At 37.7% G+C, this 23,392-nt stretch overlaps 1 protein-coding gene across 2 annotated transcripts in view; it reads left to right on the forward strand.

Moving 5' to 3' along the window:
- The first annotated feature begins 252 nt into the window (after window positions 1–252).
- OTOGL (otogelin like) overlaps window positions 253–23,392 on the forward strand; it is a 269,944-nt gene continuing 246,804 nt past the window's right edge. For both annotated transcript variants that reach the window (XM_032171665.1, XM_032761833.1), the window contains exon 1: window positions 253–321. The gene's annotated coding sequence lies outside the window, so the exon portion shown is untranslated. The remainder of the gene's footprint in view (window positions 322–23,392) is intronic.

A 23,392-nucleotide genomic window follows, 5' to 3' on the forward strand; every position in this document is an offset into this window, starting at 1 on the left:
TAGTCAAAGATTTGTTTTTTCAAGATTTGGCTGAAAACCAAACTAAAACTTCCATGTGCTCCAATAAACCCAGTGTTTTTCATAGGTTGCTATTTCTAATCCCTGTTGCCATGGTTATGGACTTTACATCAGCAAAAAGGGGATGAGGTACTGAGTGATTTATACCCACTGTTTGATATTTTAAGTGCTTCACCACTGCTCTTTTCCTTTTCTGTAGAAAGTATATAAGGATATTTTTCTGGTAGGGCTTTCAGACCTTCAGATAAAGGAGCTCTCGAAATGCAACCCATAAGGAATAAAGCCATAGCCAGTGCTTCCCTGGTAAGTTTTGGGGGATGGAAGTGGCAACAGTCATAAGAAAGCAAATCGAGAAGTAATGGCAGTTGGCTGTTCTACTGAAAATGGTTTAATGGAAATGAGAGGTTGATGAAGCATTTACAATATAACCTGCAATACAAGGTTGGCGTAGAAAACATTTAAAAATTATAATTAAAATTAAACAGCTCAAGAATGACCTGTATTTTCTCCCTGTAGCATAATGCTTCCTTTAATAAATCTAAGAACCCCTGGATGTTCACTCAGTTGGAAAAATCAATGGTTTAGTTCCAATCACTTTGCAGAGAGGAAACTGGTGATTTGGATGGTTCCACTCCTGGGCCCATGTTCTGTGGCTATTATTACTATTGCTTCACATTAATGGAAATAATTCATTAATTGAAAGTCAGCTCTAAAAGGATCAATTACACACATGGCTCCTGCCCATTTTCTGTTACTCTTGGGCTAAGTTCCCTTGCTTCCTCATGGTCTGGAAGGCAGAAATCCCTTCCATCCATAATTGGCAGGTTTTATAGGTTGAAACCTATGGTTTCAGATGATGGAAGTTTGCTCAAGAACTCAGGATTTTTAGTTGCCCAACTAGTAGCAAGTATTGTTACTTTAAAGTGTAGTTTATTCCAATTCTACTCTTTTAGTTATTTTAAAATATACAGTAAATTATTGTTAACTATGGTTGCCCTATTAAGCCACCGAACACTAGACCTTACTTCTCCTAACAACAACAAAAAAAATGATAAATGCTTAAAGTGATGGATACCCCAATTACTTTGATTTGATCATTATACATTATATCCTTTTATCTAAATATCATATGTACCCCATAAATATGTATAACTATTATGTATCCATAATAATCAAAAATTAAAAATTTTAAAAATGTAGTTTATACAAAGCTTATTAATAGTGGAGGCTCATATAAACCTATATAATTGATTTCAACTTTATAAAACACATTGTTTTTCAAATCGCTAGAAAGTATTACATGAATTCACTCTGTTAATCTGTGTTTAGGTGTTACGAGAAACTGGCCACAAGGTCAGTACTTTATAGAAGTTAACCTCTTTTTCTTTCAAGCTGGTATTGGGGGTGGGAGACATTATTACAACTCCAGAATGTTTATGCAAAGGAAGAATGATTCAGACTGGCTGTAGTCATTGTGCTAAGATTTATTCATCTTAATGAATAAATCCTTTCCTACTTTTGTTTTTCCAGTTCCTCAACTTTCACTTTTTTTTCCCATGTGTTTCCCATTTCAAACGGAGAAAATGCTAGTACATTTTAACAAAATTCTTTGCAGTTGTCAAGGCTTAGTATATTAAGGAATTTATTCTATTTTTAAAAGCCTGTATTCTTATAGCACTGGGTTCATAGTACTGATCAAGCATTTAAATAAGAACTTGAAAATTTTGTAATTCCAGCATGCTGGTGAATAAACATGCAATGAAAGGTAAAATGAAAAGCCTCAATTTAAAAAAGTGAGCTTCTGTTGCTGTGATTCAAACGTTTGCTTTAAAAGCACTTAAGATGTTCCTGCAGAATCTCTTGCTTTTTCTCTTTAACAAATCCTGCTTGCTCCTCCTACGTGAAAGGTTGATGTTACCGCAAGAGTTCAAATAAAATGGTGTGGTGCAAGTTAGTACAGGCCTCATGGCTCTAAGTTCTTTTTGTGGTGATATGTATCCAATTTTTTAGCACAAAGAATTTTAAATGCTCTTAATATTTGAGTGTAAGAATTAAGGTAGTCACACACACTTCCTCATTCTCCTGAACATCCTCCTTTCTGGCTTTATGGTTCTTGGATAGGTGCCAAAAATGGAAGGCTGAGTGGAGACTGTTTTATCTCTTTTCAGCCTATGTTCTATCACAACTGCATTATAATTCAATTAATGTAAAATAAGACAAATAATTATATGATAGCCTTGTTGTAACATATTAATCATGTAGAGCAATAGCATAATAGGGAACAGTTTTTAAATATAGTGCCTAGTCCAGTATCTACGTTATATCATATAATCATCACAGTAAGTGTAAAAGCAGTTTTTTAAAAAAAATCCTCATTTAATAGATGAAGAAACTGAGTCTCACACTGCTAAAGCAACTTTTCCAAGGGCACAGAACTAATTGCAAGAGAAACTTGAGATTGGGATCTGTTTACTTGAGCCCACACCATACCTGTAAAGGGGAGAAATTGCTGTAGGTGAAGTGTTGTGGTATTGATGTCCTCATTGTAATTAAACAGAAAATACTTTGGGAAGAGCTCCAATATTAATCTGTTCCATTTCACATTTTTTATTCTGGAGAAAGAGTATTTGGTCTCCAAGGATCAATTGAATCAAGAAATGTTCTTAATTATGAAATGTAACCTTATGTTCCCTTATGCAACAATTTTTCCAATCCAGGCTTCTATTAATTCCAGACCTATGAATCCACTAGTTGATAAATCCACTCAAACTCAATACAAGTAGGATGCAGAATGCAGTGGTTGAGAGACTGTGCACTTACTAACTGTGTGACTGAGCAACTTACTTAACTCCCTTGGACTCTGTTTCCTCCTAACTAAACTGGGGAATGTATAGAATCCATCTCACAGACTTGCTACGATCTATCAATCAGCTTATTTATCTATCTATCTTACTTACCATCGGTATATCCATTGCACCTAGAACAGTGCCAAGAACAGAGCCATTGCTGTATATTATCATCAATTAAATGTCCTTGTGGCTTTTCCCTCAATGGTAGACCTTTTCATGTGTTCCTTGTATGAACTGCACCAGCATGTAATTGCCTAGTAGTCCAAGCCAGGGGACTGGGCATCAGCTTTTATTCCTTTTCCTCCTTCACCCCTATGTCCAGTTGATTACCAAGTCCCGTTGATTTTAGCTTTAAGTATTTCTTGAACCGGCTACTTCTCTGCATCTCCACTGTCACCCCACTAGTTGTAGATACAATCTCTTTATCTTGATTACTTAAACAGCCTTTCTTATGGTCTCTTCCCTTCAATTTTCCCCCACTCCCAATTGTATCCATTCCCCTCACTGTAGTCAGGGTGGTTGAAAAATATGTCTGACTGTGTTCCTCCTTAGCTTTTAAGGTTTCCTGTTATTTCTTAAGGTATATTCTAAAACTTTAATAAAGTCCTACTGATGGATGGACTAGTTTGCCAGAGTTGTCTCTTACCAACTCTTTACGCTCAGAGCTCTAGTCATAAGGATCTTCTTTTGTTTTCTTGCAGGCTTCACATTCCTTTTGACTGTGGCATCTTCTCACTTGCTGTGCCTATGCCAGAATGTTGTCCCTTCTCTTCCCATAGTTAATTCTTATGAATTCTTCAACAGTCAGCTCAAATATCACCTTCTTGACCCCGTGGCTAAATTGGATCTGTTATATATTCAAATCACTCTACTTTTCTTTCATAGCACTCATTTAAAATGTAATTGAATAATTAGTTATCTTGTGTGTTAGAATGCAGGCTCCATAAAAGCTGTCCTGTCACTGCTGTATACGTACCACCTAGCAGAGTGCCTTGCACATAGTTGGCATTCAATATTTATTGCATGACTTTCTCCATTTAGGAACATAGTAATAGCTGAATAATATGGAAATACTGCTAGTATTATTCTAAAAATGCCTATACCTTTGCAAACATTCACACAACTATTTGACAAAGAAAAATGGGCCTGTAATGATGTAACTGTTTTCAAGATAATATTATATTCTAGACACCTGATAACTGATAATTTTTGCCTTGTTTCTGAAGATTCATCAGTACTATTTAAAATGTGATTGATCTTTTGTGGCCAGGGGTCAAAATATAATTTATTTCATACAGAAAATAACTTTATCTTTTCCCTGTTGACTGAATCCCAACACCTACAGAAGTTGGGCTGCAAAGATCAGAATTCCCAATATTCATTTCTATTTTAACCTGAAGATGATTAATGAAGTATGAAAGTGTTAAGCCATGTGCTAGATGCTGTAAGGGATTCAGTGATGTATGAGGCAAGGAACCTACTCTGAAAGCAGCTTACAAGCTAGTACAGGAGATAGGAGTACTTTGGGATTTGAATACCCAAAATGCAGTAGACTTGTGATGGGGCCAGGATCCAGTGAGAAACATCCCAATCTAACATCTCTCCCATATCCAGATTGTTGGGAAGAGTGAATACTTAGAAAAGCCACAAACCTTAAGCTTTTCCATTTCTCAACCCTTATTGCTCATTAGAATCACTGGGGGAGCTTTAAAAAATGAATACTTAGGCCCTGCCTCAGACCAGTTAAATTGCCAAGAGAGGTGTGTTCTCTCCTGTGTATGGTAGCAAGCACTTACCTAACTTGGGGAAGGACCCAACTCACTTAGCTACCTAGTGCCAAGGCTACACTTAATAATTGAGTGGATACAGTGCCTTAGTTCTTCATTGTCTTCCTTATTTTCTCAAGAAGGCATACGTTGGAGGGGTGAGAGCATGTCAAGGGGGTGAAAGCAGTGTTGTAGGGGTGGGAGAGAGCTGCCTAGTTGGGCACATTTTAAGTGCAAGGCATTATTGTAGGTATCTATAGATTGTCACACAAAAGATTTAGTAAGGATCGTGTATCATCAATCTTTTAAAGAAATCTGGTAAATTCATAATTTTTATTGTGAACCAAAACATACTCGAAAATAAAAACTGGCCTGGCACGGTGGCTCTTGCCTGTAATCACGGCAGTTTGGAAGGCTGAGGTGGGCAGATCACCTGAATTCAGGAGTCGAGAGCTGCCTGACCAACATGAAGAAACCCTGTCTCTACTAAAAATTCAACAGATTAGCCAGACGTGGTGGTGCATGCCTGTAATCCCAGCTACTTGGGAGGCTGAGGCAGGAGAATCGCTTGAACCAGGGAGGTGGGGGTTGCGGTGAACCGAGATTGCACCGTTGCGCTCCTGCCTGGGCAACAAGAGCAAAACTCCATCGCAAAACAGACAAACAAACAAACTGAAATTAAGAAAGTATGCTGAGAAAAAAAATCATGACTAAATTAGCAATTTCCTATCTTTGGGTAAAATTCATTTAAAACTATTCTAAGAACATAAGCAAGTGTGAGTTTAAAACATGTGGAGAAAAAGTCACATCAAAATAAATTCAATTATCACTCAATTATAAAATGGTACAGGTAGAAGAGAACCTATGGTTCATTCTTTATTTTAAAATTAAGGCCCAAAGAAGTTACATTGTCTGCCTAAGGTCACACAGCTAGCTATTTTGAGAAAGTTTCTCATATACTAGCTACATTTCTGAAATAAAAGGAAATAGTAATATCAATTTAGAAGATGTTATTTCAGGATAACCCGCAGATTTTTATCATTGTACCATATATTATTATTGTTCTTGGGCAGTATCTAAATTGTTCTAATTAAGACCCTTTTCACCTGAAGAGTGAAAATTATTGATGCTCTTAGGCCAGTCTATATAAATGTTTAAATATATATCAAGAATTAGAAGTATCATGAACCCTGATGTTAATACAATAACATTTTTCCTCTCTGCTTCCCAACTCTTGCCTTTCCCCATCATACTCCCCTTTACCCATTCAGACTTTTTGATTTTGGATAAGAAGTGGTAAATTGGTATCCCTGACATGACTACATTTAAATAACTATATCTGAAGATTGTTTTATGGAAAAGTTTATAAAGCACTGGAACTTTGCTGTCAATACCTGACAGTGTACCCACTGGAAATCATCAAAGGCTTCATTCCAAAAGATACTGGGAAAAACCATCAACCATTTGCAGATAAAAACATTTCCATAAAAACACGAGCAAACTATTTTTGGATCTGTTCAGATTTAATTGTGAGACCAAATGTTATATGACATCACTAAAAACAAAAAGGAATAATTCCAAGATCTACAAGGATGAGTGGGCACAAATCACAACTGCTGCAGTATATCGACTAAAACATTTGTTGACTACAAAGCCATTGTGTCCCATTCAGATATTATACTCAGATATTACCATTCGGTATTTGTGTGTGGACACATTTATGCATGAAATGATGAAGATTCTTCAGCTCTTAGCAGATTTATATTCTCATGAAATCATTTTTTCCTGCCTTCATTTGGGATAGGGTGGCTTTCACACTACCAGAAACTACCTCATGCTGATGCTGTTGTATTTCAGTCTTCACAGATTATGTCCAGGGTCCCAAGTCACTAGACTGGTAATCTGTTTTAGGGTTATTTCTCAATGGTTTGACAATCACCTGTGTATTTGTTTTATCTCTCCAGAGATTGAATGTCCACTTTTCTTGTTTCCTGTTCATCTTTTTTTCTTGATATATTTTTTGGTAATTCCTTTCCTGTTCTTCTCCATATGTTTCCTAAACTGATTATTAGATTTTCAGGCAACTGGCACATATTATAACAGGAGTTGAAGACTTTTGCAGCCATCTCGTGAAACATATGCACACACACACACATACACACGTGTGTGCACATGCACACAATCCTATATCCCTTGCCTTACTAGTACTCATAATGTATGATTCTCTGGGTTGCATTATTCCATATTTTATAACTACTTCAGCTATATTTAATTAATAATACTGTATAGAAGGTAATGCAACAGTGGCCATTAAATTCTTTTATTTGTTATGCCTATCCTACTTAGTTTTATCAATTCAGCAGTGAAATGCATGACAATATTTATTAGTACTATGTTTTTTTCTTTTTTTAAAAAAATTAATACTATATTTTTGAAGCATTTTTTTTACTTTGGTTAGTTTACTAAAAATTTTAATGAATTACCAATTTGACGAATTTACAAAGAATTTACATGTACCAAAAATGTGTGTCTTCTAACCGTTTATAAATTTTATAGTAATTTATATTGAATAGAATGATTTATCATCTGCCTGATATTGGCTGGGCTTGCTCAGGTGTCTGGGATCAGCTGGCACTTTAGTTATAAACCGACTGGCCTAGAATGGCTATATTAGTTTCCTATTTCTGCTGTAACAAATTATCTCACACTTAATGAAATGTTATTTGAAGAGTTAAAAGCAACAAGACTTTTGGAACTTAAACAAATTTACAGGCAAAAAGCAACCCCATTAAAAGGTGGGCAAAGGACATAACGGACATTTTTCAAAAGAAGGCATACATGAGGCTAACAAGCATATGAAAAAATGCTCACCATGACTAATCATTAGAGAAATGCAAATCAAAACCACAATGGGATACCATCTCACATCAGTCAGAATTTTTGGCTATTATTAAAGTGAAAAAATTAAAGTGAAAAAGTGAAAAAATGACAGATGCTAGTGAGGTTGCGGAGAAGAGGAAATGCTTATACACTGCTGGTGGGGATGTAAATTAGTTTAGCCATTGTAGAAAGCGGTGTGGTGGTTTCTCAAAGAACTTAAAACAGAATTACCATTCAACCCAGCAAGCCCCTTATTGGGTATATACCCAAAAGAATACAAATCATTCTACCATAAAGACACATGTACACATATGTTCATTGCAGCACTGTTTACAAAAACAAAGACATGGAATCAACCTAAAGGCCCATCAGTGGTAGACTAGATAAAGAAAATGTGTTATATATACACCATGGAATACTACATAGCCATAAAAAAGCAAGATCATGCCCTTTGCAGCAACATGATGGAGCTGGAGGCCATTATCCTAAGCAAACTAATGCAGGAACAGAAAACCAAATACCACATGTTCTCATTTATAAATGGGATCTAAGTAACAAGAATACATGGACACAAAGAGGGAAATAACAGACACTGGGGCCTATTTGAGAGTGGAGGGTGGGAGGAGGGAGAGGATCAAAAAACTATTGGGTACTATTTTTATTACCTGGGTGATGAAATAATCTGTACACCAAACCCCATGACATGCAATTTACCTATATAACAAACCTGCACATGTACCCCAAAACTAAAATAAAAGTTGAAATAAGCCTTTTGTAAGTTGCTAATATCAGGAAGTTGGCAAATAGATTTATTTTTACATTTAGTCATTAATCTAATTGATTTTCGGTGAACTGGCTTTAGAACATTGGATTTTTGTCATATTGACTTGCTTCCTTTTCAAATGGATTGTGTCATTTGAATTTTGCAGTAATTCCGATTAATCTGCAATAATTCTGAATAATTGTTCTTTCTGTAGTGGTAAGTGGGTGGAATACATTTCTAGTTTTGTTTTGTTTTTTTTAACACAAACGATGCTAAGCACTTGAATCATATCAAGAGGCATTTGTCCCAAATTGGTGATGTGAAATTTGATTACTTGGCTAAAGTGACATTTGCTAGATATTTTCATTGTTACTTTTTTTTCTCTTTGCAATTTATGGCAATCTATGTGGGAGATACTTTGAGAATGTGTCAGTATCCTGTATCTTAAATTTTCACCCAATGCTTTTAGCATCCATTGATGACTTTTGCTTGAATCGATTATTAAATTGGTGGTTTTCTAATTCTAACATTTGTTAGCTGACATTCTTCTGTAAAGACGTTCTCCCCTACCTCCTTTCTTTAGTAACACTCTGGACACATGGATTTAAAAAAATATATATATATACACATATATAATTTATGGTTATCATTATTCTTTGCTCAAATTATTCCAGATTTGGCTTTAAGACAGCTCTTATATCTTTCTGACTCCTCTCCAGTCTTTAACCTCTTTTCTCTTTTATGACACACGGAAAAAATATGCTCTAGACTCATCTTGTGCTTCTTATGCCCCAACTTTAGAATCATTAATTTCTTTAAGAAGACTGAGTATGGAATGATATTTAGAAACAAAAATCTAAAACTAAATGTTTTCATTGCTATGAAGCTATTGTTACTTCCAGGCCCTTGCCAAGGTTAGAGCTCAAAATGGATCAAAATAAAATAGGAGTTTGTATTGACATGAATTCTATTTTAAATCAAACAACACAGGGCTCTTTCTCTGTTTGTTATTTGTATCTTCTTTTTCATTTGGGGAGAAATGTGGTTTCCCAAACATTAATATCTTTACTCATTTACTTTATCATGCCATTTGAAACTCATAGTATCTTATTTTACTTTGTCTCTGAGTTATGCTGTATCTATGCATTGTGAGAAATTTTCTCTGCCATTGTTGTTGATCCATGTGATTTGTTTGAAGGATACTTATACAGGTTTGGATGAAAGAGGATTTCATTATTTAGAGGGGACACAGAACACTTTAACACTAGCTTTCAAAGCTTTTAGAGCTCAAAGGGATCCATGTCTCTTCAACTTATTTCATTATTGGCCAGATCCAATATCAAAGGATGAGAGAAGTACAAATGTACCACATGCCTAGAAGGATAACTGGAATAGCACTGGTGACTGATGACCACCACATTAGTCTTTATTCTTTTTTTTTTTAGATATGAAAGTGAATATGTATTTAGAATAAGAAAAGAAATTACAACAAAATATAAAATTTTTAAAGCTGACGATTATCACAAATGTCACAAAATCTAGTAAATTACCTTACACACTCCTATAATACTTAAATTTTTTTTATTATACCTTAAGTTCTGGGATACATGTGCAGAACATGCAGGTTTGTTACATAGGTATACATGTGCAATGGTAGTTTGCTGCACCCATCAACCTGTCATCTACATTAGGTTTTTTTTTTTTTTTTTTTTTTTTTGAGATGGAATCTCGCTCTGTGCCCAGGCTGGAGTGCCGCGGCACCATCTTGGCTCACTGCAAGCTTTACCTCCCGGGTTCATGCCATTCTCCTGCCTCAGCCTCCCTAGTAGCTGGGACTACAGGCGCCCGCCACCATGCCCTGCTAATTTTTTGTATTTTTAGTAGAGACAGGGTTTCACCGTGTTAGCCAGGATGGTCTCGATCTCCTGACCTCAGGATCCACCTGCCTTGGCCTCGCAAAGTGCTGGGATTATGGGTGTCAGCCACCGCATCCAGCCTACATTAGGTATTTCTCCTAATGCTATCCCTCCCCTTGCTTCCCACCACCTGAAAGGCCCTGGTGTGTGATATTCCCCTCCCTGTGCCCATGTGTTCTGATTTTCAACACCCACTTACGAGTGAGAACATGTGGTTTTTGGTTTTCTGTTCCTGTGTTAGTTTGCTGAGAATGATGGTTTCCAGCTTCATCCATGTCCCTGCAAAAGACATGAATTCATTCTTTTTTATGGCTGCACAGTATTCCATGGTGTATTTGTGCCTCATTTTCTTTATCCAGTCTACCATTGATGAACATTTGGGTTGGTTCCAATTCTTTGCTATTGTGAATAGTGCTGTGATAAACATACATGTGCATGTGTCTTTATAGTAGAATGATTTATAATTCTTTGGGTATATCCCCAGTAATGGGATTGCTGGTTCAAATGGTATTTCTAGTTCTAGATCTTTGAGGAATTGCCACACTGTCTTCCACAATGGTTGAACTAATTTACACTCCCATCAACAGTGTAAAGGCATTCCTATTTCTCCACATCCTCTCCAGCATCTGTTTCCAGGCTTTTTAATGATTGCCATTCTAACTGGTGTGAAATGATATCTCATTGTGGTTTTAATTTACATTTCTGTAATGACCAGTGATGAGCTTTTTTTCATATGTTTGTTGGCTGCATGGCTGCATAAATGTGTTCTTTTGAGAAGTGTCTCTTCATATCCTTTGCCCACTTTTTGATGGGGTTATTTTTTCTTGTAAATTTGTTTAAGTTCCTTGTGGATTCTGGATATTAGACTTTTGTTAGATGGATACATTGCAAAAATTTTCTCCCATTCTGTAGGTTGCCTGTTCACTCCAATGATAGTTTCTTTTGCAGAAGCTCTCTAGTTTAATTAGATCCCATTTGTCAATCTTGGCTCTTGTTGCCATTGCTTTTGGTGTTTTAGTCATGAAGTCTTTGCCCATGCCTGTATCCTGAATGGTATTGCTTAGGTTTTCTTCTAAAGTTTTTATGGTTTTAGGTCTTACATTTAAATCTTTTATCCGGCTTGAGTTGATTTTTGTATAACGTGTAAGGAAGGGGTCCAGTTTCAGTTTTCTGCATATGGCTAGCTAGTTTTCTCAACACCATTTATTAAATAGAGAATCCTTTCCCCCATTGCTTGTTTTTGTCAGGTTTGTCAAAGATCAGATGGATGTAGATGTGTGGTGTTATTTCTGAGGCCTTCGTTCTGTTCCATTGGTCTATACATCTGTTTTGGTATCAGTACCATGCTGTTTTGGTTACTGCAGCCTTGTAGTATAGTTTGAAGTCAGGTAGCGTGATGCCTCCAGCTTTGTTCTTTTTGCTTAGGATTCTCTTGGCTGTACAGGCTCTTTTTTGGTTCCATATGAAATTTGAAGTAGTTGCTTCTAATTCTGTGAAGATAGGTCAATGGTAGCTTGATGGGGATAGCATTGAATCTATAAATTACTTTGGGCAGTATGGCCATTTTCATGATATTGATTCTTTCTATCCATGAGCATGGAATGTTTTTCCATTTGTTTGTATCCTCTCTTATTTCCTTGAGCAGTGGTTTGTAGTTCTCCTTGAAGAGGTCCTTCACATCCCTTGTAAGTTGTATTCCTAGGTATTTTATTCTCTGTGTGGCAATTGTGAATGGGAGTTTGCTCATTATTTGGCTCTCTGTCTATAATTGGTGTATAGGAATGCTTGTGATTTTTGCACACTGATTTTGTATCCTGAGACTTTGCTAAAGTTCCTTATCAGCTTAAGGAGTTTTGGGGCTGAGACTATGGGATTTTCTAAATATACAATCATGTCATCTAAAACAGAGATAATTTGACTTCATCTCTTCCTATTTGAATACCTTTTATTTTCTGTTGCCTGATTGCCCTAGCCAGAACTTCCAGTACTATGTGAAATAGAAGTGGTGAGAGAGGGCACTCTTGTGCCAGTTTTCAAACAGAATGCTTCCAGCTTTTGCCCATTTGGTATGGTATTGGCTGTGGGTTTGTCATAAAGAGCTTTTATTATGTTCAGGTATCTTCCATCAATAGCTAGTTTATTGAGTGTTTTTAGCATGAAGGGGTGTTGAATTTTATTGAAGGCCTTTTCTGCATCTATTGAGATAATCATGTGGTTTTTGTCATTGTTTCTGTTTGTGTGATGGATTACGTTTATTGATTTGTGTATGTTGAACCAGCCTTGTATCCCAGGGGTGAAGCCAACTTGATTGTGGTGGATAAGCTTTTTGATGTGTTGCTGGATTCAGTTTGCCAGTATTTTATTGAGGATTTTTGCACTGATGTTCATCAGGGATATTGGCCTGAAATTTTCTTTTTTTTTGTTGTGTCTCTGCCAGGTTTTGGTATCAGGATGATGCTGGCCTCATAACATGAGTTATGGAGGATTCCCTCTTTTTCTATTGTTTGGAATAGTTTCAGAAGGAATGGTACCAGCTCCTCTTTGGACCTCTGGTAGAATTCAGCTGTGAATCTGTCTGGTCCTGGACTTTTTTTGGTTGGTAGGCTATTAATTACTGACTCAATTTCAGAACTTGTTATTGGTCTATTCAGGGATTTGACTTCTTCCTGGTTTAGTCTTGGGAAGGTGTATGTGTCCAGGAATTTACCCATTTCTTGTAGATTTTCCAGTTTATTTGTGTAGAGGTGTCTATAGTATTCTCTGATGGTAGTTTGTATTTCTGTGGGATCAGTGGTGATCTCCCCTTTATCATTTTTTTATTGTGTCTATTTGATTCTTCTTTGTTTCTTTATTAGTCTGGCTAGTGGTCTATGTATTTTGTTAATCTTTTCAAAAAGCCATCTCCGGGATTCAACTGATTTTCTTAAAGGGTTTTCATGTCTCTATCTCCTTCAGTTCTGCTCTGATTTTAGTTATTTCTTGTCTTCTGTTAGCTTTTGAATTTGTTTACTCTTGCTTCTTTGGTTCTTTTAATTGTGATGTTAGGGTGTCGATTTTAGATCTTTCCTGCTTTCTCCTGTGGGCATTTAGTGCTATAAATTCCCCCCTAAACACTGCTTTAGCTGTGTTCCAGAGATTCTGGTACATTGTGTCTTTTTTCTCATTGGTTTCAAGTAACTTATTTATTTCTGCCTTAATTTCATTATTTACCCAGTAGTCATTTAGGAACAGGTTGTTCAGTTTCCATGTAGTTGTGTGGTTTTGATTGAGTTTCTTAATCCTCTGTTCTAATTTGATTGCACTGTGGTCTGAGAGACTGTTATGATTTTGTAGCTGTCTATTAGGTTGCTTTGTCCAGAGCTGAGTTCAAGTCCTGAATATCCTTGTTAATTTGTTGTCTTGTTGATCTCTTTAGTATTGACAGTGGGGTTTTAAAGTCTCCTACTATTATTGTGTGGGAGTCTATGTCTCTTTGTAGGTCTCTAAGAACTTGCTTTATGAATCTGGGTGCTCCTTTATTGGATGCATATATATATTTAGGATAGTTAGCTCTTCTTGTTGCATTGATTCCTTTACCATAATGTGATGCCCTTTGCCTTTTTTGATCTTTTTTGGTTTTAAGTCTGTTTTATGAGACTAGGATTGTAACACCTGCTTTTTTTCTTCCACTTTCTTGGCAAATCTTCCTCTATCTGTTTATTTTGAGCCTATGTGTGTCTTTGCACGTGAGATGGGTCTCCTGAATACAGCACACCGATGGGTCTTGACTCTTTATCCAATTTGCCAGTCTGTGTCTTTTAATTGGGGCATTTAGCCCATTTACCTTTAATTTTAATGTTGTTATGTGTGAATTTGACCCTATGATTATGATGTTAGCTGGTTATTGTGCCTGTTAGTTGATGTAGTTTCTTCATAGTGTCAATGGCCTTTACATTTTGGTTTGTTTTTGCAGTGGCTGGTACCAGTTTTTCCTTTCCATATTTAGTGCTTCCTTCAGGAGTTCTTGTTAGGCAGGTCTGGTGGTGACAGAGTCCCTCAGCATTTGCTTGTCTGTAAAGGATTTTATTTCTCCTTCTCTTATGAAGCTAGTTTGGCTGGATATGAAATTCTGGGTTGAAAATTCTTTTCTTTAAGAATGTTGAATATTAGCCCCTACTCTTTTCTGCCTTGTAGGGTTTCTGCCAAGAGATCCGCATTAGTCTGATGGGCTTCCCTTTGTGGGTAACCTGACCTTTCTCTCTGGCTGCCCTTAACATTTTTTTCCATCATTTCAACCTTGGTGAATCTGATGATTATGTGTCCTGGGGTTGCTCTTCTCGAGGAGTATCTTTATGGTGTTCTCTGTATTTCCTGAATTTGAGTGTTGGCTGGTCTTGCCAGGTTGGGGAAGTTCTCCTGGATAATATCCTGAAGTGTGTTTTTTCAACTTGGTTCCATTCTCCCCATAACTTTCATGTATACCAATCAAATGTAGGTTTGGTCTTTTCACGTACTCCCATATTTGTTGGAGGCTTTGTTGTTCCTTTTCATTCTTTTTTTTCTAATCTTGTCTTCACACTTTATTTCATTAAGTTGATCTTCAATCTCCCTTCCTTTCTTCTGCTTGATCAATTCAGCTATTGATACTTGTGTATACTTCATGAAGTTCTTGTGTTGTGTTTTTCAGCCCCATCAGGTCATTTATGTTCTTCTCTAAAGCTGGTAATTCCTCTAATCTTTTATCAAGGTTCTTAGCTTCCTTGCATTGGTTAGAACATGCTCTTTTAGCTTGGAGAAGTTTGTGACCCACCTTCTGAAGGCTACGTCTGTCAATTCATCAAACTGATTCTCTGTCCAGTTTTGTTCCCTTGATGGTGAGGAGTTGTGATCCTTTGGAGAAGAGGCATTCTGGTTTTTGTAATTTTCAGCCTTTTTGCCCTGGTTTTTCCTCATCTTTGTGGATTTATCTACCTTTGGTCTTTGCTCTTGGTGAACTTTGGATGGAGTTTTTGTGTGGTCTTCCTTTTTGTTGATGTTGATGCTATTGCTTTCTCTTTGTAATTTTTCCTTCTTACAGTCGGGCCCCTCTTCTGCAGGTCTGCTGGAGTTTGCTGGAGGTCCACACCAGACCCTGTTTGACTGGGTATCACCAGCTGAGGCTGCAGAACAGCAAAGATTGCTCCCTCCTCTTTCCTCTGCTTCCTCTGGAGCAGAGGAAGTGTCTGGGAAGTGTCTCCCCGTCAGTAGGCATGGGGGTCAGGGACCCACTTGAGGAGGCAGTCTGTCCCTTAGCAGAGCTCAAGCACTGTGCTGGAAAATCCATTGCTCTCTCCAGAGCCAGCAGTCAAGAACATTTAAGTCTGCTGAAGCTGCTCCCACAGCCACTGCTTCCCCCCAGGTGCTCTGTCCCAGGGAGACGGGAGTTTTATGTATAAGCCCCTGACTGGGGCTGCTGCCTTTTTTTTTCAGAGATGCCCTTCCCAGAGAAAATGAATCTAGAGAGGTGATCTGTCTACTGGGCCTTTGCTGAGCATTGGTGGGCTCTGCCCAGTTCGAACTTCCTGGTGGCTTTGTTTACACTGTGACGGGAAAACTGCCTACTCAAGCCTCAGTAATGATGGACGCCCCTCCCCCCACCAAGCTTCAGTGTCCCAAGTTGACTTCAGACTGCTGTGCTGGCAGCAAGAATTTCAAGCCAGTGGATCTTAGCTTCCTGGGCTCTGTGGGACTGGGATTTGATGAGCAAGACCACTTGGTTCCCTGGCTTCCGCCCCCTTTCCAGCGGAGTGAATGGTTCTGTCTCGCTGGCATTCCAGGTGCCACTGGGATATGAAGAGAAACTCCTGCAGCTAGCTTGGTGTCTGCCCAAATGGCCGCCCAGTTTTGTGCTTGAAACCCAGGGCCCTGGTGGTGTAGGCACCTGAGGGAATCTCCTGGTCTGTGGATTACGAAGACTGTGGGAAAGGCGTAGTATCTGGGCCAGATAGCACCGTCCCTCATGGCACAGTCCTTCACAGTTTCCCTTGGATAGGGGAGAGAGTTCCCCGAGCCCTTTGCTTCCCAGGTGAGGTCATGCACCACCCTGCTTCTGCTTGCCCTCCGTGGGCTGCACCCACTGTCTAACCAGTCCCAGTGAGATGAACTGGGTACCTCAGTTGGAAATGCAGAAATCACCTGCCTTCTACGTTGATCTCCCTGGGAACTGCATATGGGAGCTGTTCCTATTTAGCCATCTTGCCCCAGTCATCCACTGCATTAATCTTAATGACCAATGATGCTTATAAAATTTACAAGCAATCTTTGTTGAGGCTTTAATCACTCTCTTAGTCCAGGTCCCCCAGAAAACAAAAAGTGAGGCAAAAGCTTAGATGAAATTTTTTATTAGGGAATGCAATCCCAGGAAGGCTGGTGTGAGTAAAAGGAGAATGAGATGAGGAAGAAAGGAAAGCCAAATGAGGATATATTCTGAGCGAATCTTTTACCACCTGGTATCAAATGCAACTGATTACTCACTCTTAGCCTCTCCTTCCAAGAGAACATATTAAACTACCACATCTCTGGATGGCCCATCTTGGGAAAAAGAATTTATCAATGAACTCTCATCTGTCATTGTTCAAATAATTCCATAAAGTGTGTCAGCTTCCCTGAACCTTGGTTTTGTTTTCCTTGTGCTTCTGTACATTGTGAGCAAGTGAGGTGGGGCTCTGTGCTCCAGTGGCAACAGGAAAGCCATAGGACAGGAGATGCAAGGTGATCCATTGGCATGAAGTCCGTGCTGTTGGGAAAGCCTACTGGAGCCCATATGGAGTTGGTCATCAAAGTGAAGATTCAACTGTCTCAATTGGATAATGGCTCAAGAGACAAATGGGGCCCAGAGTATCAGGGGTGGCATGTAAGATATATCTGACATAATCACTTTTACCTTTGAATCTTAGTTACCATGTTAACTACCATCCATAAAATAGAGGCAATAAACTATCTCTGGGTGACTTAAAAATATATATATAAAATGGAACTCATCGTGTTCTTTAAAACAAGACTTTTTTATTAATGTCATTAATTATTTTTCCATTAATGGCAGTAATTATTCAATTCATTTAAGTTAGAGACTTTGGAGTAACCTTTGACTCATATTTCTTACTCTGCAGTCACAGTCAGAAGCCTAGAAATGTAGAACCTAGCTCCACAATGCCCCTTGAATCTTCTAACTCATTTCTTTCCCATTACCATCATGTTAACTCAGGCTTTGAGTACATTTTGCCTGAAATAGCCACCTGATGTTTTCCGTACCTCCTGCCTCTCCTTTCTCTTGCCAGAATAATATCCTTAAAGCATCTGATCCTATTTTTTCTTCTTCAAAACATCATTCACTTCCAAGAGTCCATTAAATTAAATCCAACCTTCATTATGTAGGACCTAGAAGAATCCTCAAATCAATTAAACCTGTCTTTTCTACCTAGTTCTGTTTTGTTAGCATCTGTATACCTAATTGCAGCCAAATTGGATTTCACAGGTTTCCTTGGATACAAACTTTGCTTTCTTAACTTTATTTCTTGTTCACATTTTCCTGCAATCTTAAAATGCCCTTCCTGCTACTGCTTTTTTCTTCTTCAAAAGCACATCTTAAAATGCCCTTCCCGCACATGCTTCCTCATCAAAAACACATATTCTCCTTTCTTCAAAGCATATCTTTAGAACTATCTCCTTCAGGAAGCCTGGACTGTCCCATCAAGCCTGTTGTCTCATCACTGCCAGTGATAAGTCTCTTGCCTGGGTGTCTTCACTTCTAGTGTAGACTATTTTTTACCTTCCCTTAAAGATGTGGGGATCATGCAGCTTCTCTATTCTCAGAGCTATAGGAACACCCCAAGTCACTGTCTAATTTAGGAGATTGGCCCAAGGCAGGGAAGAGGTGAGTTTGGCAGCCTCAGATGAGGGAAATTGGAGGAAATTATGCTGCCAAGATAACCATGTTTTGTGCTCCTAGATTGAGCTCTTTGATCATACGAATCTATGGAAAGGTCTTTCTCAGCTGCCATCGGCTGTGAAGCGTGCCTGAGATAGATGCTGGCTGATTTTGCAATGATGGGTAAACTACAGTATTTGCTGATTTGGATGATCTCATAGTGCTAGGAGGGGGATAGAAAGAGTGTAATGTTTTCTTCCCAACCACGATGGCTTAGGAAGGTAAAGTGGACACTGACTCTCATGTGCCCGAAGTGTTTACTTGTAAATGAGCTTTAAATTCAATATACTTACAAATGTAGTAAACAAGAGCTCAATCAGTAAATCTCTACCAGTCATTTGACATAATTATCCTCTAGAGTAATGTGAAATATGGTTTAATTGACACCATTTCAAACAGCATTTGCTTTACTTGGGCGGAGCTTTTTTTTCCTACTAATAACAGAATTGGAGAAAAATGACTCTTATTGCATGTAAGCTAACATTTTGTACCAGTGAGAACATATTTTGGTAGGAAAAAGATGAAAGCTAAAAATAGTATACTGGAAAAGTCATTTTATCAGGCACATTCTGACTGAGAGAGATCCTAAATCTCTTGCCTTAAGAAGTGTTTAATCTTAGATCTGGTTTTTTTTTTTTTTTTTTTTTGGTCATTTTAAGAAGGAGAAGAATTGCTCTTTGATATTGATATTGGATATTAAGCAAGGTTTCTGGTTTCAAAGGAAATAGGATTTTATTTATCGAGAAGAGGCCTGCTCATAGAGAGGAAGCTGGCTAATTTTGGCCTATTTCCCTGGAATCACAATTTCCTATCTGATGGGAATTTGAGGAGCGTGATTGTTTATATTCTAGAAAAGACAGTGGGAAGAAGAGAGGAAACAGCATCAAGGGGCTGACCTTTTGACCCAGCTGACAGCTACCGAATCCAAGATTTTAGAATTAGGATTGCAGGGCATTGGGAGTGCATCTTCCTAAGGCCAGTGAAATATGATTCTGAGTTCTATGAAGAATGTAAGACTCTCTCTTGACTATCTCTTAGAACCTGTTCTCTTTATCATTTCTCTTCTTACTCTGTAAGCAGTCAGAAGCAGTCAATAGTTCACAGTCAGAAGGGTAAATGGCACAGCTTGTTAGCTGGTCTCCTTGCCCCTAAATTCAACCTGGCTTCAGTTCACCCTGCAGTCTGCTGCTAGTGTTATAATTGCAATGGCAGAGATTGTCTATAATAGAGATTGTACATAATATAATCACAATGTCTGCCATTGTGATTACAACACTAGCAGCAGACCGCAGGGTGCAATAATGTCAACCTTCTGCTTATAAACCTTTGTTGTCTTGCTGTTGTTTATAGGAAAGTGTCTAATGTCCTTAACTTGACTTTTCTCATCAGAGTTAGTGGCCCCTTCCCTCATGTACTCTGTTATTGTATTATGCTGATTTGTTGACATGGCGTTCTCACAGTTACCCAGTGAGTTTCATAAAGGCAGAAACTATGTCTTAGTTATCTGTGTGCCTTCATCCTTTAATACAATTTTTTGTACACAGTAGGTATTCATTAAATTCTTCAATTTTAAAATACTACATAGTAAACCAGATTATGTTCACTCTACTCATATGATGTAATTCAATTCAGGGACTATCTATTGAATACCGTTTATGTTTCAAAAACTTTCTTAGATTCATGATTTAATGGAATTAATAATTTTTTCATCAGTTGTCTTTAGAGACTGAGATTGATTTGTGTTTGTTTTCCTTTTAAAAAAGTTTCCTCTTAGAAAGCAATAGTTCAATTCTTGATCTTATTAAATGCAGCTCTTTAGACTTTTTACCATTTTTTTTTTTCTGGAGTAGCAGAGTTTGAACATCTTGGTTGTCTTTGAGCTTGTGTCTTTAGCTTGATTATTTCACCACAACATTTGGCCAGTCATAGGATGGGATAGTTGGGGTGATAGATTTCTAATTTTCTTCTTCTTAACATCTTTTTTCAGATAATGCAAAAAGATGTGTACCAAGTTATATCAAAGCAACTGAAAGATTTACTGACATAATGACAACAAATATCATTTAATTAGAGTTTCTAAGTATGCCAGGCACTATGCTGAATTCTAGCTGGGTTATTTTATTTAATCTTCATCACATTCACCTTGTGAATGACAGCATAAAGGATTAAAAAAAAGTTACATACCTGTTGTTATACAATTAGCAAGCAGCAACACATGAAAGATTTAAACTCAACTCTGATTCTTGAGCCCAGATTTTGCCACTACTTGCAGTATTTCCTATACTTGAATGAGGTGCAAATTCCTTGAAAAAAAATCCTAAGGATTCTCTCTCGTTGGAGGATCTCTCCAAAAATCCAAGTTTGAGAAATACTGATTTAAGAAATTAAAGTTTTAACCTATGGAAATGGCTTTCAATATGAATATTGCTACACAAGAGAAGTTTTAGATTTTTAATGAGGTAAGATGACTTGTTAAAAGATTCCCTCAATATAAAAACACAAACTATACAAATCTCACCTCTTCATGAATATGTCTGCAGAGTTGGGTTTATAGGCAGTGACAGAACCCAAGGACTCTCTCTACCCCTGTAGTAGACACTATGGAGCATAGTCCGGATCCTGCCTTCAGAACAAAGACCCTATTCCCCTGAGGACCAGAAGTGTCCAGTGCTGAGAGTTCACAACTGATTCCTTCCCCAAGAAATTCTTTTGGCTGAGCAAGTTTATAACCCATTCTTGGAGGCAGCATATTTCCTATGACTAGTTATTTAGGGTAGGGTGTGTGGAGGGACAAAGGCCGAGCTCCTTGCTTCAATTCAGCTCAGGTCTAAGGGGATATTCAAGCTTCAGAGAACTGTGTGAGAAGGGCTGAGGCCTCTGTTACAACTGCCTTGCAGGTCAACCTCTCCCTCTGCCCTGTCCTGCTTTCCTCACTCCTTTACAAGCATTATTGCTGAGAATACTTCACAATAAACCACCTGTTTGTGAATATCTGGCTCAGGAACCAGAAGACTCATGACAATCTCTAAAGCCACCTCAAGGAAACACTAAAAAACAGAATGATTTCTATGTGTATGCAGCTTAAGACAAGACTACAAAGGCTACCTTTCAAGCAGACTGTTGCCTCTTCAGCTCCTCCTTCAGATATTTTGGAGAAAAAAACCAAGAACTTTTGACTCTAACACACTGCAAGTATAGACATTAAGTATCTGCAACAACTTCCTCATCCTTAGACACCATTATATAGAAGTCTCTAATCCCTCCCTAGAGCAGAGAATCTATATAACACAAACTGGATTCATACAGTTTAGACAAAATCAACGACCCCACAAAACAAAACACAATAAAAAACCAAACCATAATAGCAGCTTTAATTATCTTGTTTGGTTTTCTAATTGGCCAAGTAAATAGAAAAATTGACACTAAAACACTTCTCTTTGTATCATGTAGATTGTCTAAAATTATAATGTAATATTTAGGCTAACACAGCTTAACTGACATTATGAGGATGATAGAATCATATAAACCCATAGTGGGAGGTTCTTTGTGGGTTTATGTGGGACTAGTGGCCAATCCTTTTATCCTTTAGTAATCTTAAGCAGGAACAATTTGTATTGAGTTCCAGTAATTGGAGGTGTGCCTGAGTTGCTGAGGAGTAAGAATGCAAGAAATGCACAAGAGAAATGCACAGTGACAGACACTTATAATTTGTACTTTATTTCAGAACATGATGTTGTAAACACGAGAAAGAGATGAGTGCAAAATCATCATATGGCCAATATAAATAATTCAAGCCCCAAATCCATCTGAGGCTCAAACTGTCTCATTTGAATCATTTTTGATTGATTAAGAAAAATACCACAAAAAACGAACAATTGCCAAATCCATCCTTTTCAAAACTTTGAGTTGTTTAACTAAAAAGAAAAAAAAGTACTTGAGCTCACAGTTAGAGTTAATATACATATATACCTCTACCTTATGAACTTAGTTCTAGGATAAAATTCCAATGTATAAGCAAAAAAAGAAATAATACACTGTCACATCAAGATCAGAATAATTTTAAGTGTCCCTGTGTTTCCTTTGTGCAACCATTGTGACATACTGGAATAATCAATGAAAGACAAAAATAATTGTTCTTTTTCATTTAACTGTGCTACGGCAAAAAGAAAATGAGACTAGCAGTCAGGGAAGAAGTTAGGAATAAGATGCAATACAAGATACTTTGTATCATTAATTATTAGTATTATTATGGAAATGAAGAGGAAAACTCTCTTAGCTGGTTAAGATGTGGCAGCTAAGAAAAAATCCAGATGTAAATTCAGAAGATAATTTCTTTTCATAGTCTTTGCTGACTATGTTTATAGAAGTAAATGTCAAGGTAAGCTTGGCAAGGAGCAAAAGAAATGAGGCACATTCTCTAGTGTCATTCCCCAGATGCTGTCTTTTACCTTTCTGAGTATGCACAAGTCTGACACTGGGTTTCTGCTTCTTTGTGGAAACAGTATGCAAACACTCAAATAACAGCAGGGTAGTCATTTTTCATATATGCTTTGTTTTCATTTCTATGACTTGGAAAGACCAAGTTTCCAAATGCAGAAATCTATGCAGTTGCTCTGCAAGTTGAGTCCTTAGCTTGCACTCTGGATTTTATTTTTATTTTTTTATTTTTATTTTTTTCTCCCTCTTGCTCACTTTCCCTGGAGTCCAGAGCCTGAACCAGGCTCCAGGTAAGAGGACAGAGTGAATGCCTTTCGTTTCATTAACATTTTCCTTCACCTGGTGATTTCTTTTCTTTTTTTTTATTTTATTATACTTTAAGTTTTAAGGTACATGTGCACAACGTGCAGGTTTGTTGCATATGTATACATGTGCCATGCTGGTGTGCTGCACAAATTAACTCATCATTTAGCATTAGGTGTATCTCCTAATGCTATCCCTCCCCGTTTTCCCCCACCCCACAACAGGCCCCGGTGTGTGATGTTCCCCTTCCTGTGTCCATGTGTTCTCCTTGTTCAATTCCCCACCTATGAGTGAGAACATGCAGTGTTTGGTTTTTTGTCCTTGCGATAGTTTGCTGAGAATGATGGTTTCCAGCATCATCCATGTCCGTACAAAGGACATGAACTCATCATTTTTTAAGGCTGTGTAGTATTCTGTGGTGTATATGTGCCACATTTTCTTAATCCAGTCTATCATACTTGGACATTTAGGTTGGTTCCAAGTCTTTGCTATTGTGAATAGTGCCGCTATAAACA

This window comes from Hylobates moloch, unplaced genomic scaffold (genome assembly GCF_009828535.3).
Source record: "Hylobates moloch isolate HMO894 unplaced genomic scaffold, HMol_V3 SCAFFOLD_12, whole genome shotgun sequence".
Lineage (NCBI taxonomy): Eukaryota > Metazoa > Chordata > Mammalia > Primates > Hylobatidae > Hylobates > Hylobates moloch.